The 6,000-nt window shown below is 41.8% G+C and overlaps 1 pseudogene; it reads right to left on the reverse strand.

Moving 5' to 3' along the window:
• The window catches only part of LOC125291623, a 101,123-nt pseudogene extending 96,375 nt beyond the window's left edge, over nucleotides 1–4,748 (reverse strand).
• Nucleotides 4,749–6,000: the final 1,252 nt, after the last annotated feature.

Here is a 6,000-nt window from a genome sequence, read left to right on the forward strand (position 1 = left end):
GTTAATCCGGCCCTTCCCCCAAAAAATCACACCTTCCCACCTCTGACAGCTTAAAAGAAGTCAAGCGGACTCCTTACTCACAGACCTATTCACAAACCTGCGGTTTTGAAATCCTATGCAGCTACAGGAGCTTCCAATCGCGAGGAAGCAATTTGCATTGTAGGCATAACTAACATGCAATAACGCCGCCAACAACAACCAAAACTAGGCTAATCATTGTCAACATGTAAATTAAATGTAACATTATTGTGAATCAAATTAAAATGTTCTCTTTTGCAAACGTAACGTAGGCATAGTAACAGCATAATTTAATAATGTTACAAAGATACTACATCAATCCATTATGTTTCATTAGGCTACTAGGCTATTTGTTTTGCCTTGATTCATTTAGGGCTGTGGCCTTTTTATTCAGGGGCCGTATTCATAAAGAATTTTAAGGCTAAAAGTAGCTCCTAACTGGCTTAATTTAGGAGCAACTCCTAAAAATAATGGGCGTGTCACTCCTAACTTTAGGACTCCTAATTTTTCACAAAAAGTAATTCACGAAGCATTTTAGACCTAAAAGTAGCACCTAAGTCTGGGACAGCTTAAGTCGAGAGGACTCCTAACTCACTAAGACCTATTCATAAACAGCTTTTTGTGGCATTTTACATTGCGATGTTTTGAAATCACGTGCAGCCTATGCGCAACAGGAGCTTCCAATCGGAGGGAACAATTTTGCATTCATAAAAGGGATGCAATAATGCCACCAACAACAACCAAAACTACTCATTGTTAACATGTAAATGAAATGTAACGCTTTCATTGTGAATCAAATTAAAATGTTCTCTTTTTGCAAACGTAGCCTAGGGATATGGTGACAGATTAATTTAATAATGTTGCAAAGGTAGGCTACTGCATTAATCCATAGGCCTATGTTTCATTAGGCTACTAAGCTATTTGTTTTGCCTTACTTTTATTCATTTAGGCTAGGCCTTTTATTCAGTTATTAATCATCTTCCGTCCTTCGCGACTACTTGTGTAGCGCCGATTCCCGACCTGTCACCTGTCAGTCATCATCGGAAGAGAGGTGTTTGGAATTCCGCGTTACAATCGTCAGCCAATCAAGGTGGTCACTTCAGTCAAGCTCGTGCATGAGTAATGACGTCATCCATAACCACGAAGACTCACTCCTAGTTTAGGAGTTGTCTGAAAGGCTTTGTGAATAACTTTTAAGAGAAACTCCAATCTAAAATCTTTAAGTGCGATTTAGGAGTAGCCTACTCCTAGTAGTAAGATAAAAGCCTTTGTGAATAGCCTACGGCCCCAGTTATTCATCATCTTCCGTCCTTGTGTAGCGCACGCATTCTGAGACCTGTCACCTGTCACTCATCATCGTAAGGGAGGTGTTTGGAATCATGTCCGCGTTACAATCATCAGCCAATCAAGGTGGTCACGCTTGCCCATTTACCCAAATTAATGGTCGAATATTACTGATGATCATTGTTATTTAAGAACATGCAGTGTCGCGTGGGTACCAAAAACATCTTCCTCGTAAAAGCATCATAACGCGCACATTCTGGCGGGTCTGTTATTTACTGTAGGCTCGCCAAACCACATGCCTTTATTTTGGGCAAGCCTGCATTCATTCATTCATTCATTCAACCTTTATTTATTCTCGGAGGGTCATTGAGGGAAGCCCTCATTTTCAATGAAGCCGAAATTACAGAAGCAAAGCAAAGCGCTCCACAAACAAGACAACATTCGAGGCCTTCTGTTGAAGAATTTTAACGAGTGGTACGCTATTCTCGTCTATAGTGACAATCAGGCAGCCGTCTTCACGATTAACTCATTGAATGCCAAGCTGTTTTCGGAAGCTTTGTCCTAGAGTGCCAGCAATCTAGACCATTGTTGATGATTTTTGTACAGCCACAGCCAGTGGCGATTGCTGCTCTTTGGAACAGGGGAAGCTCTGATAAAAATGGTCAATTATTCAATTAATATTATTAAGGTGCTATATTGTTCGTTGAGGGCAACAATTATCCCAAAACCCAGAATAGGCCAAACAGTAGGCTATAGAGTTGACATGGCATAATGTAGCCTACACCCAGAGAATGTCTACACCGTAGCGCGCTACCTAAATACAGCCTAAATACACAACTGAAACAAAAGCAAGTCACAAACTCTGTAACTCCACATTACGGTTTTATTTACAGTATGCTATTTACAAAGACAAATAGAAACCGACTGTATTGCTCCCAAATTATGAAAATTTGAGCTGCAACTTGCCTTGCCTCTCGACTTCACCTGCCAACATTAACGTTAACGCACCCCTTGAACTTGAACCACTTTCTGTCAGATCGCGATATATGCTGTCAGTCAAAAAGAGTCCAGCCTCAATGACGGTTCCTCTAATCATCATACAGAAGCTCGGCGTCCAGGCCATCCCACTGTCCCATTCACTCCCAGAGACGCCGGGCTTCCCTGGAAATGACGATTTTGTGGCGCTTGTCCAATAAAGAGCTAGCTTTTCTGCATTGAGATCAGCCCACTCTGTAGTGCCATTGAAAGTCCAGTGAAGCCGAGCGTCTATGGGTTTTTTGCATGTTTTTTAGATGGATCGTGTCGTCACAGTATTACGGGTGCAAAATCACGATAAAAGACCGGCAAAACCTTATTGCTGAACAAACTAGCCATGAAGATGAAAATGTTTTCAGCATGTTTTAGTTGGAATAGTAGGCTAGAAGCTAATGTAGGCTAAAAGTGTTATTTGATGCGATTTTCCGTGATATTTTAGAGGACGCTGAGCTTCCCCTGTAGTCTTAGAGCAATCGCCTCTGGCCACAGTATATTGTGTTTTAGCTATGAACACATACAATGGCTCGTTGGAAAGGTGAGACTTTAAGCTCTCAGTGGGTGCAAACCATGTATTTCTACACGCCTCTGTTCCTGAGAAATCCCAAGCTAAACAGTGGCTAATTTTCATCAAAATCCCTGTTTTTTTTTCTAGAAATGGAGATCTTGCATCTTTTATGACCTGAGAAGTGTTGTCTGCAGTTTCTGGGAAGAGAGCTATCGAGACCTGCCACCTAGTGATAAACCCACGAAACCAGGGAGCCTCACACCAGCAGAGGACCTGGCACTGGCTCTGAACCAGGGGCGCCCTCTGGTTGAGGGAATTGAGGGAGGGACCTCATCAGACATCCTCCCTCAAGGATCTCTCGATGCATTCATCCAAGGTAGCCTATTATCAACTGTTTAGCCTACCTCCACTATCATTCTGTAGATTTTATGTAATGGTACTCTTGTCTTTCAGTTACTGGAGACACAATCCATCTCCTGGAGCCACAGGAGCCTGCAATTGACCCATGTGTGAGTGTAGTTTGTGACAAAACCCTATACATGCGTTTTAGATTGTAGATTACATTACTATTGTATTTGCAGGAAGAGGAACCTACAGAGGAAGGTGATGAAGACACCCTGTCTGCGGTCACAGACATGCCAGAGGTACAACAGAATCCCATTGAACTCTCCTACAGAATAGAAAGTGTCTGTTAAATATCTTATCAAGGGTCAAGAAGTACCTTGATAAAGTATCTAAGTCTGAGTGTAACAGCATCTTACCTTGTGCCAACCTCTGAGCCAGAGCTGACTCTGAAAATGCATGAGTCATGTGCAGACCCAGGCCATTTTGCCTCGATGTTCGATATGAGGCAACGTTCATCACAGACCATCTGAACAGATAGAGGATGTTGTCATTTTATTTTTGCATGTTTAAATGACTGCATGGCTGACAAGTTGATGAGTCGTCTAAATATTTGCCTTACATTCCTCAAAGTACTTTGCCTCTGACACATTTCAAACCTTGCATTGGTCCACTTTTTGTGTTATGCCTCCAAATTATTATGTAAGGGAATGTCATTTGTCAGTGATTGAAATCAGTGCTGATAAGGTATAGTCACATTTGCATTGTAGGTGAACAGTAACAAAGAACAGTACAAAGTGTAAGAATTCCTTTTAAAAGGACATCCCATGTTGATGGCAGGGTAACTGGGTTTAATCCAAAGAATTTTCCAACAACTTTAATCTATTATGGATGTGCACATCTCACATCTGTAGTACATACTTGTATGTTGACTATGGAAGGATTTCCTATTCACATAGTCTGGCTCCGCAGGGCCGGATGGGGCCTGGATGCGCACATGGGTGCAGTCAATCGCACTAAGAACATTGGGAAAGCCTGAAAGGAGGATGATGAATGTCATACAGATGTTTGTCTATATGTTGGCAATGGTTACTTCATTTATCATGCATTTTCCTTGTCACATACCTGCAATTGCATAGAAAGCTTCCTTGATCCTCTGGGCTTGCAGATGACCAGGGAAAATGATAAAGATGTTGAGGTACTGCTTCAGAGCAAGGTAGACCCGTCTTATCTCTCGGCATACAGTTGCCTTTCCAAGGCCTTCTGCATCACCAATGGTGTACAGAAATGCGCCTGACGCAACGAAGTGGAGTGCAATGCACATGCTCTGTGCAGTTGTCAGGGCCTGGCTACGGCGAGTTGGCTTTTTTAAGTGTGGCTCCAACAGACTACATAGATACACTATGCTGGGCCTACTGAACCTGTACCTTTCTCAGAGGTAGTCATCGGGGAAGGCCAGTGGGTTGTTTCGGTCCCTGAACACCCTTGGAGCTGGTGGTCGGAATGCTCTCCTTAACAGTTGAGCGCCTTCATCAATGGGGTCCTCTAGGAATGGGCAGGCCATGGTTGTAGTTGCACTAAAGGTGTAGGATACTGCTTATATACAGACATGCAAACTCCTCACCTTTCGGCGAAATTTGCCGTTTTGAATAGGAAATGGGTGACTTACGTGATTCGTGCAGATCCGCACAGAAAATATTTGGGGTCACACGCAGACGAGTGCATCTTGACTCAACATGAACATGAACACATACGTGAATATTACATGATTGGAAGCCAACGCATCTCTGATTCTAGAATACTCGCGGTAATAGACTACTTCTACATCGCGTGGCGCCAATAAATGAGCTGACCAGCAGCAAGCGAGAAGCGCTGTAGAAGCGCCACATAGCTGTTCTGCCTTGGATAGAAGAGAACTTCAAGAGCGAGAATCAACGTGGGAAAGCAAATTTGAGGTAAGATATAAAAAACGAACGACCTTGCTTGTTGACTTGTATCAAACAGGAAAGCACAGTCTTGAAGAAAAGTGAACTAGCCATAGCACTACTTTACTATATATGCCAGTGTCTTTAAGTTAGCTAGGTTCTACTGAATGCTAGCGGCTAGGGCACCTTGCATATAAGATGGAGTTCATCTAATCAACTCCGTGGAAGAATGGACATTTGTAGATGAAATAGCTTTTAAATTTAATGATTAAAATTGATACAAAATAAACAAATAATGTCATATGTTCAAATCTTCACTCCTATGGCTACTAAAAAAAATGTAAGGTATATTTAGCAAATGTTATTTTGAAGTATTAAAAAACATCATTGTTTTAAGAATTTTCGAACGAAATGGTTGGTAATTAGCACGTTTACGATATGACATTATGTGACCCTCCAAGGCGAAACCAGTCGTTTTGCGCACGGTGCTAGTTTGAGAAAATCCACGGTATACAGTGTCGACGGTATACATTCTACTCTACACTTTCATATTGTGAACAAATTTTACGGATAAACATACGTTTTCACTGTTAAACCTTACTTTATTTAGGTGAAGATTCAACACATTGGCAGTCATTCCCTTTGTCCACGCCGCTGTAAGGTTTTACGGTAGAGCTACAATTTACTCATTAGGCTACTCATTACTAATTACTCAATGTGTCAGCTCTTTATCATTCTTGGCAGATGATGTAACTGAATATGAATGTGAAAGACTTGCCCTTCAGGGCACGAACGGTCAAAAGCACGAACTTTTAGAAATATCCTGGCGTCATTTTAGGGACTATAAGTTTTCCATTGACGTATGCTATTGCATTTTAAAAGTATACACAA

This window comes from Alosa alosa, chromosome 3, assembly GCF_017589495.1.
Source record: "Alosa alosa isolate M-15738 ecotype Scorff River chromosome 3, AALO_Geno_1.1, whole genome shotgun sequence".
Lineage (NCBI taxonomy): Eukaryota > Metazoa > Chordata > Actinopteri > Clupeiformes > Clupeidae > Alosa > Alosa alosa.